At 39.0% G+C, this 11901-nt stretch overlaps 1 long non-coding RNA gene across 1 annotated transcript in view; it reads left to right on the top strand.

The window, feature by feature from the left end:
• The first annotated feature begins 278 nt into the window (after window positions 1-278).
• LOC139179976 (uncharacterized) overlaps window positions 279-11901 on the top strand; it is a 418854-nt gene continuing 407231 nt past the window's right edge. Inside the window, exons 1-2 of the long non-coding RNA XR_011564279.1 lie at window positions 279-2521; window positions 3949-4128. This is a non-coding gene — a long non-coding RNA (uncharacterized lncRNA). The remainder of the gene's footprint in view (window positions 2522-3948; window positions 4129-11901) is intronic.

Genomic DNA, 11901 nt, shown 5'->3' with positions numbered 1-11901 from the left:
GTCAGGTGGTCTGATATTCCCATCTCTTTAAGTATATTCCATAGTTTCTTGTGATCCACACAGTCAAAGGCTTTGGCATAGTCAATAAAGCAGAAATAGATGTTTTTCTGGAACTCTCTTGCTTTTTCCATGATCCAGCGGATGTTGGCAATTTGATCTCTGGTTCCTCTGCCTTTTCTAAAACCAGCTTGAACATCTGGAAGTTCATGGTTCATGTATTGTTGAAACCTGGCTTGAAGAATTTTGATCATTACTTTGCTAGCGTGTGAGATGACTGCAATTGTGCGGTAGTTTGAACATTCTTTGGCATTGCCTTTTTTGGGGATTGGAATGAAAACTGACCTTTTCCAGTCCTGTGGCCACTGCTGAGTTTTCTAAATTTGCTGGCATATTGAGTGCAGCACTTTCACAATATCATCTTTTAGGATTTGGAATAGCTCAACTGGAATTCTATCACCTCCACTAGCTTTGTTCAGAGTGATGCTTCCTAAGGCTCACTTGACTTCACATTCCAGGATGTCTGACTCTAGGTGAGTGATCACATCATTGTGATTATCTAGGTCATGAAGATCTTTTTTGTACAGTTCTTCTGTGTATTCTTGCCACCTCTTCTTGATATCTTCTGCTTCTGTTAGATCCATACCATTTCTGTCCTTTATTGAGCCCATCTTTGCATGAAATGTTCCCTTGGTATCTCCAATTTTCTTGAAGAGATCTCTAGTTTTCCCCATTCTATTGTTTTCCTCTATTTCTTTGCACTGATCGCTGCGGAAGTGTTTCTTACTTCTCATTGCTATTCTTTGGAACTCTGCATTCAAATAGGTATATATTACCTTTTCTCCTTTGCTTTTGGCTTCTCTTCTTTTCACAGCTATTTGTAAGGCCTCCTTAGACAGCTGTTTTGCTTTTTTGCATTTATTTTTCTTGGGGATGATCTTGTTCCCTGTCTCCTATACAATGTCATGAACCTCCGTCCATAGTTCATCAGGCACTCTGTCTATCAGATCTAGTTTCTTAAATATATTTTTCACTTCCACTTATAATCGTTAGAGATTTGATTTATGTCATACCTGAATGGTCTAGTGGTTTTCCCTACTACATGACTACTTTGTCCTGGAAAAATCATAGCTTTGACTATACAGACCTTTGTTAGCAAAGTGATGCCTGTGCTCGTTAATATGCTGTCTAGGTTTGTCATAGCTTTTCTTCCAAGGAGCAATCTTTTAATTTCCTGACCACAGCCACCACCTGCATTGATTTTGGAGCCCAAGAAATCATGTGTATCTACATATTTCTACATTTCTAACTACACGCACCACTGAACCAGAGCCCCAATTCAGACAATGCTTTCTTGTTTAATCTAAACAATTTATACTCAGAATGTAGGATACATTGTTTGCAAATAAGGACACTCATGATGGATGCTGTATAACCTGTTTACTACAGAGATTCTTAGTACTTCTGCCTGCATCTCACTCCTTTCAGATTTGTTTCTGTTTTCCTTAAGTGTCTGATGAAGTGCTGGGGAGGGAAGGGTCTATTTATTTCATACAAAGGGCGGGGGTCCCTGGATTTTTGAAAACACGAGTGTGAAGTCAATAAGAGTCCATGGAATCAAGGAAACCCAGTTAATCTTCCCTGGAGGTGGCGGCACCAAGTGTTAAATAACATAAAAACGTCAAGGAAAACGCCTGGACCATACGGGCCCTGATGGAAGACATTGTATGAGGCCTCAGTTATGGTTTCCATAGTGCCATCTGACTTTCATTTTCCCCGTTATTGCCCATGCAGTAGTGGAACAATTAGGATATGATTTATGACACTGAATATTGACTGATTAATTCATATCTGGATGTCATGGTGCAGAACATGGATTTGTTTCCTGCTCAAGGAGCAGTAGTGTTCTCTATAGATGAGACTCAGTATCTCTGCAGTTCAATATGCCTTCACCTCCAAACCCCCACCACTTTGAAATAGCCCATGGAATTCTCTCTTATGTTCTTCAGGATCCTCTTTATTTTCTCAGGCTCTCTGTGGGATAAAGTTTATTCTACCAAATGTCAGATGAGTTGGGGCTTAAACAGCACATGATGTAACCACAGCTCCTATCTTTTTATCACCAAGGTCCTGTGAGCAACTCTCCCTTGTGCCTAGGATGTTGCAAAACATTGTTTTCATTTACCTCTTTAATGGAAGATGAATGGGTAGGCAGAGTAGTTATTACTGCCATTAGGAAATAGGCTTTCAAGCTGAAAATTAAAAAGGGGGAGTTTTGGCATTGTGCATTTTCCCCATTATCCATTTCAGACTAATCTAGATAAAGAGCAGACATTGCTGTATGGAACAATTTCACATTATCGCTAGGGCTGAATCATGTGACCTGTCTGTAATGGGTGCTTTTCTCCCTCTGTAGGCACTTCAGAAATCCTATTGTGATGGAAATGACCTGGCCATTTCTGCTTCAGTTTCATCGAAACTCCAAAAATCATCTCATAACTGCTTTTAATATAGCTATTTAAAGGTATAACCTCCAGATGAATTTCTCCATCTATTTCCCTTATAGAAATAGCAATTATTAATAAGGAAGAGATAATTACTTCAATATATCTCTTATCATTTGGCATTTTGAAGTTATACCTACTTTGGGTTTTTCAAGCACATTGTGCATGTTTCCATAATTGCAAATACACTTCTGCCTCTTTTCTTCCTGCTAAGAAAAAAATCTTTTGGAGAGACTTATTGATGACTTACAGTCAAATGTGCAGATAATGTGCTTAGATAACATTAAACATCTCTAGTAATGTGGAAATTTATTTCTTTTCAATGCATATGATGAAAAGGTTCAAAAGCACATGTTTTTAATGATTTCACCATGAAGAATGAAATTCCACTCTAATGTAATTCTAAAATTTAGTGTTGCTGTACATTTCATAAGAAGGATGGATAGGAGAGCAGTAGTTTAAGACACGTGCAATTAGACCATCAGCTTGTATGAAAGCTTTTTTTCTTCTTTTAGAATTTGCAGAGATCAAGATCCTACTTCTCTACTAGAATTAATATATATTATTTCTGTAAAATAGCGAGTCTTTGAAAATATCACTCCACAGCTACCTCTACTGAAGTGTCTGTGAAACTCTTGATTTTGAAGAGAGCTATTTCTCTTTGACCATCTGGGTCACCATGTCAAGTTTCAATGGCCTTGTGTGTGTTAGTCATTCAGTCATGTCTGACTCTTTGTGGCCCCATGGACTGTAGCCTGCAAGACTTCTCTGTCCATGGAATTCCCCAGGCAAGAATACTGGTGTGGATTGCCATTCCCTTCTCCAGTACAATGGCCTTAGAAATATGTTAAGTCAGGTAATGAGGTCTCTGGAGTCCTTGAGGCAATAAATCTGGTTCTGACTCTCAACTGAGCGTGGTCTTCAATGTTGGCAGCATCCAAACTAGCTCTGGTATCATGTAGAGCAGCATGTAGTAGCATGTACAGTATCATGTAGAGTCCTCCCTTTTGATGAAGGGTTATTATTTTATTATTTTACAGAGTAATGAGAACAGGGCAAAGTAGCACTGGGTTCCAAATCTCTTTGATTAAAGCAGTAGAGGAGTCCAGGGAATATTTGGCAAATCTTCATCATGTTTACTTTTGAAACCATAGTTTGATTATCTCTACTGCTTTTCTTAGGTTTTGTTACACTATGGAATATTGCTGCTAATGAACATTTTAGATGAAAAATGCTAAATAAGAAAAGGCCCTACCCTCTATTAAGAAATCCTTTAAAACCCAGGCTCATATTTTGATAATTAAACCTTAGATCAAATCTGCATAATAGTGACAATTTCTTCATTACATTTTCCAATGACTCTATGAATTATCTGTTGATACCCAGGGGTTGGATTATTCTAGTTAACTACTGTGATTTTATGCTAACATAACACCTTCTATTCCAGGGAATTCCTTAAGCATAGTGAAAACTTCATCCCCATCAGTACTTATGAATCTCTTTATTTGTTAAGTGGGAAGGCAGCCTGAGATAAATTACCCTGGATAATTTTAATCAAGAACTTAATTTTAATGATCACCTGCTGCACAAATAAAATAAGAGAAGCAATGACACCATCATTATCAAGGTAAGTCATATGTATCTCTGAGGGATGTTATTTGTAACAATGTTCATTAAGAGTTTCTGTAAACTCTGAATGGAATAACAGGATGCTAGAACAAAACTACAAAGATAGCATAAATATGTAACTACATAATAGAAAGCATCTTATTTTGCATTTGTTGGTAATTGCTTTGAGAGTGTCCTTTGGTTTACTTCTACAAGTCTAGTTCTATAGCCAGGTTGAATATTTCTCTGAAGACTGTGTCCACACTGTCCTAACAATTTGAATTTCTCAGTGAATTACCAGAACCTAATACATGTTCAAAATAAGCTCTTCCCTAAGTAGACATTAAGGGAACAAGCAGATAAAATTAGTTTAGATAAGCAATAAGAGTCAGAAAGGAATAAAATATGAAAAGATAATGATGACTTAATAGTACATCCTTTCCCCAAAAACAGATTTTGGCTTTCTGTATTAGTGTAGAAGAGCACAGGCTAGCATTTCTTTGGACAAAGGAAATAATGCATTAAAAAAAAGTGCATTTATGTATTTTTCTCCTTACTAGTTTTCCTGGATTTCAGTTGTGCTGAGTTTCATGGCAGTGTGATTAAATATAATAAATAGCATTAAGTGGATATTAGAGAGCTAATATTAAATAATTAAATAATTATTTTAAAATAATTTTTAAATTTAAATAATTTTAAATTTAAAATAAATATTTTAAAATAATAAAAAATTATTAAAAATTAAATAATTAAATAATAATTAAATTGAGAGCTGTATTTTGGTATCAGATAGGGTCTTTTCCATTGTCTCTATATAATTGTACTGCCCTTCTTTCTTTTCTTCCTTTCCTGGCTCCTTCCCTCCCCTCTTTCTCCTCCCTCCCCTTCCTCTCTCTCTCTGTTTTTTTTGTATTAGCAGCATAAAGCCATGTTTTTTCATATGATATGAAATTTGTCTAATACTATTAAAATCAAATACTTTATTAGGCCAAATTCAAGTGATGAATTGAGGATAGTCTTCAAAAGATTTGTTGTTGTTGTTCAGTCACACAGTCATGTCTGACTCTTTGAGACCTCATGAACTGAAGCATGCCAGGCTTCCCTGTCCTTCATTATCTCCTGGAGCTTGTTCAAACTCATGTCTGTTGAGTCAGTGATGCCATCCAACCATGTCATCCTCTGTCGTCCCCTTCTCCTTTGTAGCTTAATCATTTATAATTTTTACAAATGTTTCATGACACCTGATATTCATAAGGGCAATGCCTTTACAAATGTTTAATGACGCCTGATATTCATAAAGGCAATGCCAAAGAGTGTTCAAACTACTGCACAATTGGACTCATCTCACACGCTAGCAAAGTAATGCTCAAAACTCTCCAAGCCAGGCTTCAACAGTACATGAACCATGAACTTCCAGATGTTCAAGCTGGATTTAGAAAAGGCAGAGGAACCAGAGAGCAAATTGCCAACATCTGTTGGATTATCAAAAAGCAAGAGAGTTTCAGAAAAACATCTTCTTTATTGACTACGCCAAAGCCTTTGACTGTATGGATCATAGCAAACTGTGGAAAATTCTGAAAGAGATAGGAATACCTGGCCACCTTACCTGCCTCCTGAGAAATGTGTATGCAGGTCAAGAAGCAACAGTTAGAATCGGACATGGAAAAATGGACTGGTTCCAAATTGGAAAAGGAGTACATTAAGGCTTTATATTGTCACCCTGCTTATTTAACTGCTATACAGAGTACATCATGCAAAATGCCAGGCTGGATGAAGCACAAGGTGGAATCAAGATTGCCAGGAGAAATACCAATAACCTCAGATGTGCAGATAATACCACCCTTATGGCAGAAAGTGAAGAGGAACTGAAGACCCTCTTGATGAAAGTGAAAGATGAGAATAAAGAAGCTGGCTTAAAACTCAACATTTAGAAAACTAAGATCATGGCAGCTGGTCCCATCACTTCATGGGAAATAGATGGGGAAACAGTGGAAACCATGGCTGACTTTATTTTGGGGGGCTCCAAAATCACTGCAGATGGTGACTGCAGCCATGAAATTAAAAGACTCTTGCTCTTTGGAAGAAAAGCTATGACCAACCTAGACAGAATATTAAAAAGCAGAGATGTTACTTTGCCAGCAAATGTCCTACTAGTCAAGGCTATGGTTTTTCCAGTAGTCATGTATGGATGTGAGAGTTGGACTATAAAGAAAGCTCAGTGCCAAAGAATTTATGTTTTTAAACTGCAGTGTTGGAGAAGACTCTTGAGAGTCACTTGGACTGCAAGGAGATCCAACCAGTCCATCCTAAAGGAGATCAGTCCTGGGTGTTCATTGGAAGGACTGATGTTGAAGCTGAAACTTCAATACTTTGGCCACCTGATGCGAAGAGCTGACTCATTTGAAAAAACCCTGATGCTGGGAAAGATTGAGGGCAGGAGGAGAAGGGGACAACAAAGGATGAGATGGTTGGATGGCATCACCAACTAAATGAACATGAGTTTGAGAAAGCTCTTGGAGTTGGTGATGGACAGGGAGGCCTGACGTGCTGCAGTTCATGGGATTGCAAAGAGTTGGACACGACTGAGTGACTGAACTGAACTGATATTCAGAAATGCCACTTTGCTTGGACTTCTTGGACCAAGAAGTGCATATGTTTTTTCCAGACTGTAGGGTGAGAGCAAAACAAAGCCTAGATTTCCAGATCCTCTAAGAATGACATTTTCTGTAATCTTTTGCTAATGTTGGAGCTACATTTCCCTATGATGAAAAAGATTGCTGCACTTGTAGCTCTTTCTAATTGTCTGAATTGATTCAGGCAGACAATTGGTACAGGAAAACCAGAGATTATGAAATTCATGATTAGTTGCTAATAATGTAAGAAAAAACAGCTATAGAGCACTCAGGGTGGACGCAGTCCTGGTAATTTTTGTCACCTTGGCCTGAGGGTTCACTGCTGAGAGACTTGGGAACTTATCACCTGGGTTTCAAATCTTGGTATCACCATCATCTACTACAGAGAATGGTGACATAAGATGGTAGGAAAAGTTCTAAAAATTGGGGAGCAGGAGACAACAACTCATCTATCTCTTTCTGTCACCACCACTGAAGGAGCTCTGAAGATTGAGCTAAATCACCCTGTAACAGAAGAATCTAATTTCTGATGCTATAACTGGTCACAACTGCTATTCCTGAGTCCTGATGTGTGTTTGATTGATCAGGCTATAAACACCTATATGTGCTAAGTAAGTGTTGGGACTGAGAGCTGTGAATGGTTTTGGGATTATAGGTAGAAAATGTTTTGTTATTAAACGTTCTGAAGTCAGACAAACTTCTGAATCATCTCAGGCACTGAGTAGCAGTGTGACCTGGGGCAAATTACTTAATGTTTCTCTAACTCAGTTTCCTTCATCCATATATAAAAGAGAATAATAATATCTAAGAATGATATAGTAAGTAGTAAATAAAAGATACACTTAAAGCACTTGGTAGAGTCTTCAGTGTTTGGAATTATTCACATATTATTAATGAATGTGAACTGAACTGAACTGAAAGCAAAGTTATAGAGTTAAATAAATATTGGCTTTTGACCTTAAGGACTTCATTATTTAATGAGAGAAAGTGATATGAAGAATGATTTCTATATAACAAGTGCCATGACGTAAATGTTTCTGTGTTGTTGTTTATGGAGTGTAACCCTGCCAAACTCCTCTGTCTATGGATTTCCCAGGCAAGAATACTGTAGTGGGTTGCCATTTCCCTCTCCAGGGGATCATCCAGACCCAGGGATCAAGCCCTAGTCTCCTGCACTGGCAGGTGGATTCTTTGCCTCTGAGCCACCAGGGAAGCAAATATTTCTATTGTCAATGGAAACACAGGGAGATAAATACCACAGGGAGATATGGCTTCCCTGGTGACTCAGACTGTAAAGCGTCTGTGTGCAGTGTGGAAGACCTGGGTTCAATCCCTGAGTCGGGAAGATCTCCTGGAGAAGGAAATGGCAACCCACACCAGTACTCTTGTCTGGAATATTCCATGTACTGAGGAGCCTGGTAGGCTACAGTCCATGGGGTCGCAAAGAGTCAGACATGACTGAGTGACTTCACTTTTTTTTTTTAATGGAAATACAGGGAGATATATAAATAACTTTTAATAGCTTAATCAGTAAAGTACAGGGATGTCTGTGCATCTTTGGTTCAGGAGACAGTGAGTTTTGTTTGGATCAAAGTAGATACTATGGGGGATTAGTGAGGTGCAGGTAAGAAATTAGGTTGTCTGGGCCATGGCAAATTTACAGAATACAGGATCAATGAGGTTTCTCTGCCCAATAAGGTCCTTCATCCTAGGCAACTCAGTCTTAACAGATTGGTCCCTCCCCTGATGTAGAATTTGCTATGTCTCCAAAAGCTTATCAGAGTTGAGGGATTCACCTGACATACAAGAACCTTCAGGGTGTCTCTCTTCAGGGAGCACTGACTTTACCAAGTGAACACAGTGTTACTGAACTCAGGTTCTGCTGCTTGCCCACATGAAAGCCAATACTCTAGAGATGAGTGCTGGTAGAAATGAAAAGCTTCCTGCTTTATTCAGGAAGCTGGAAATCTGGGGAGAAGGGAGACTCATGTCCCAGAACTGACTCTGAAGATTCTTCTTAGCCATGAGAGTTTTTAATGGGAAAAAGGGGGAAATAATCTGAGTTAATCATCAAAGCAGGGGATAGGATCTTTACCATTTCTCACTGTGTGCAGACTTGTTGACTCCTTGTGATCTTTCTTTAGATGCTATTTCATTCACACATTTGCTTGAGAAGTTACTGAAGGGGAAGTAGAGGAAAAGATCTCTTCATCTGTTAATTACTTATTCTTTATTTCTACTTCTTTAATCTAAAAAAAGAATCAACAGGTTAGAGGGGGCATTTTGCGATCAAAAGATTTGAAAGATGTGTTTAGGCCTGAGGTTAGTTAAAATATAGCTTTGCTAATGTGACAAGACAACAGGGCCCATGCAGAGAGCTGCTTCCTGCAAAGATCTATTTTCTGCAAAGAGCTGCCTGCAAAGATTGGCTTACAATTCCCCACTGTCAGACATCATTCTATTTCTATGGAATTATGGGCAAAGGTTCAACTTAATGTAACTTCTTGTTGATATAGAGTGCCATATTCTTAGAGTAGAAGGTGTCGACATGGGTCCATGGCATATTTTTATTGACAGTTTTAGTTGCCTGCTTCTATATATGGGCAGAGCCAGTTACAATTATTTCAGTGCCCACAAAGATACAGATTATTATGTGCAATAGTGCTAATCCCTTTCTCTTGAGACCAGTACTTGGCTAGCCATAGATTCAGTACTACTTGAAATGGAGCAGCTTATATCATGGCTACAGTCTGGTCATCATGCAGTTAGCTTTTCTCCTCTGGTGACAGTTATACTATCTGTAAAACAATTCAGGCATGTGCATCAGACACTGAAAGATTCTGTGATTCTCTTGTCCTAATCATTAACTGCCTGAGCCTGATCTTTTGTGACTCTGGGAAGCCTGAAAGACTTTGGCTTTTCTACAAACAAGAGGCAGGGGCCAGGAGGGGCCTTTGTAACTTGGAGGGGCTGGTCTGCATGGTTCTGCTCAGTTTCAATAGGATTCTATCTATTATTTCCTCAGTAACTCTGTTGCTGCTAAGTCCCTTCAGTCGTGTCAGACTCTGTGTGACCCTATAGACGTCAGCCCACCAGGCTCTCCTGCCCCTGGGATTCTCCAGGCAAGAACACTGGAGTGGGTTGCCATTTCCTTCTCCAATGCATGAAAGTGAAAAAGTGAAAGTGAAGTCGCTCAGTCGTGTCTGACTCTTAGCAACCCCATGGACTGCAGCCCACCAGGCTCCTCCATCCATGGGATTTTCCAGGCACGAGTACTGGAGTGGGGTGCTATTGTTGGGTCAGACTAAAAACAAGAGTTAGAGATCTGCTGAATAAGGCTGCCCAGGACTTGGTGTAGGAGACACAAAAATAAGTACAATGTAGCTACTGATTTCAAGGAACTTATAAGTATCCTATCAGATAGGTATTCATTCTCACAGGACACAGGATTTCAGAAGGCAATGAGTGAGGGGAATAAGGATTCTGAATGCTAGTCTTTAGATCATGTTTCAAAGTGGAGCACTTTGTAAACCCATTCAAGATGATGAAGTTTTGTATCCTGGCTCTGCAATTCACCAGCTATGTGATAGTAGACATTTAAACCCCTCTAAACCTTGGTGTTCTCATCTGTAAAGTGAGAAAAATAGTAGTATACACTCCCAGGGTTATTGTGAGATGCTGAGATTAAATATGTCAACTGTTGATTGCAGAGTCTGATATGATGAGTATACAATAAATGATAGCTTCTTGTTTTTAAGCTTTAATATCTTTATTCTGTAGCCCACATGCTTTGAAGTGCTATCAAGTGCTACATTTTGGTAGCCCAGTGGCACACTGGACTAATTAGCTTGTTGGTTTCAGTTCAAAAAATGACTTGCTCTCGAAACTTATTAGTGTGTTTACTGAATTGCTAAATCAAGAGTATATTAAAACCAACTGTGATTTTCATAGCTTTGCCAAAGCACTTGGGCTATATAGTAAGGTGTTTAAAGTCAGTAAAAGTTAAGATATTCTTATTAAAGTTTAAAAAATATTATTAGAGGAAATCAACTGCTAATCTATGGTAAATATGACAGGGGATTTTATAAAGATTTTTTCTAAGATTGTGAGGGAAGAGGTTAAATAGCAAACACAAGAAACCTCCAAATATTTATGGGATGAAATCTCAGTTCATTTTCAAACTTGTCTGATGGTTCCCAATTTTGCATACTAGAGAGTATCCATCTCTGTTGATGATTTTATGGCCAGTTTTTTCAGTAGCTTTCATTCTCTTCTATTGTGGTGTTTTGAAATTAAAGCTGATGTCATGAATAAAAGTTAGTTGCTTTTTAGTATCAGATCAGATCAGTTGCTCAGTTGTGTCCGACTCTTTGCCACCCTATGAATTGCAGCACGCCAGGCTTCCCTGTCCATCACCAACTCCTGGAGTTCTCTGAGACTCACGTCCATTGAATCAGTGATGCCATCCAGCCATCTCATCCTCTGTAGTCCGCTTCTCCTCTTGCCCCCAGTCCCTCCCAGCATCACAGTCTTTTCCAATGAGTCAACTCTTCACATTAAGTGGCCAAAGTACTGGAGTTTCAGCTTTAGCATCATTACTTCCAAAGAAATCCCAGGGCTGATCTCCTTCAGAATGGACTGGTTGGATGTCCTTGCAGTCCAAGGGACTCTCAAGAGTCTTCTCCAACACCACAGTTCAAAAGCATCAATTCTTTGGCGCTCAGCCTTCTTCACAGTCCAACTTCACAGTCCAATTCTCCAAGCCAGGCTTCAGCAATATGTGAACCATGAACTTTCTGATGTTCAAGCTGGTTTTAGAAAAGGCAGAGGAACCAGAGATCAAATTGCCAACATCTGCTGGATCATGGAAAAAGCAAGAGAGTTCCAGAAAAACATCTATTTCTGCTTTATTGACTATGCCAAAGCCTTTGACTATGTGGATCACAAGAAACTGTGGAAAATTCTGAAAGAATACCAGACCACCTGATCTGCCTCTTGAGAAATTTGTATGCAGGTCAGGAAGCAACAGTTGGAACTGGACATGGAACAACAGACTGGTTCCAAATAGGAAAAGGAGTTCGTCAAGGCTGTATATTGTCACCCTGTTTATTTAACTTATATGCAGAGTACATCATGAGAAATGCTGGACTGGAAGAAAC

This window comes from Bos indicus, chromosome 26 (assembly GCF_029378745.1).
Source record: "Bos indicus isolate NIAB-ARS_2022 breed Sahiwal x Tharparkar chromosome 26, NIAB-ARS_B.indTharparkar_mat_pri_1.0, whole genome shotgun sequence".
In the NCBI taxonomy this organism is placed as follows: domain Eukaryota; kingdom Metazoa; phylum Chordata; class Mammalia; order Artiodactyla; family Bovidae; genus Bos; species Bos indicus.
Note: the sequence above shows the minus strand (reverse complement) of the source record. Positions and strands in the feature narration are given on the sequence as shown.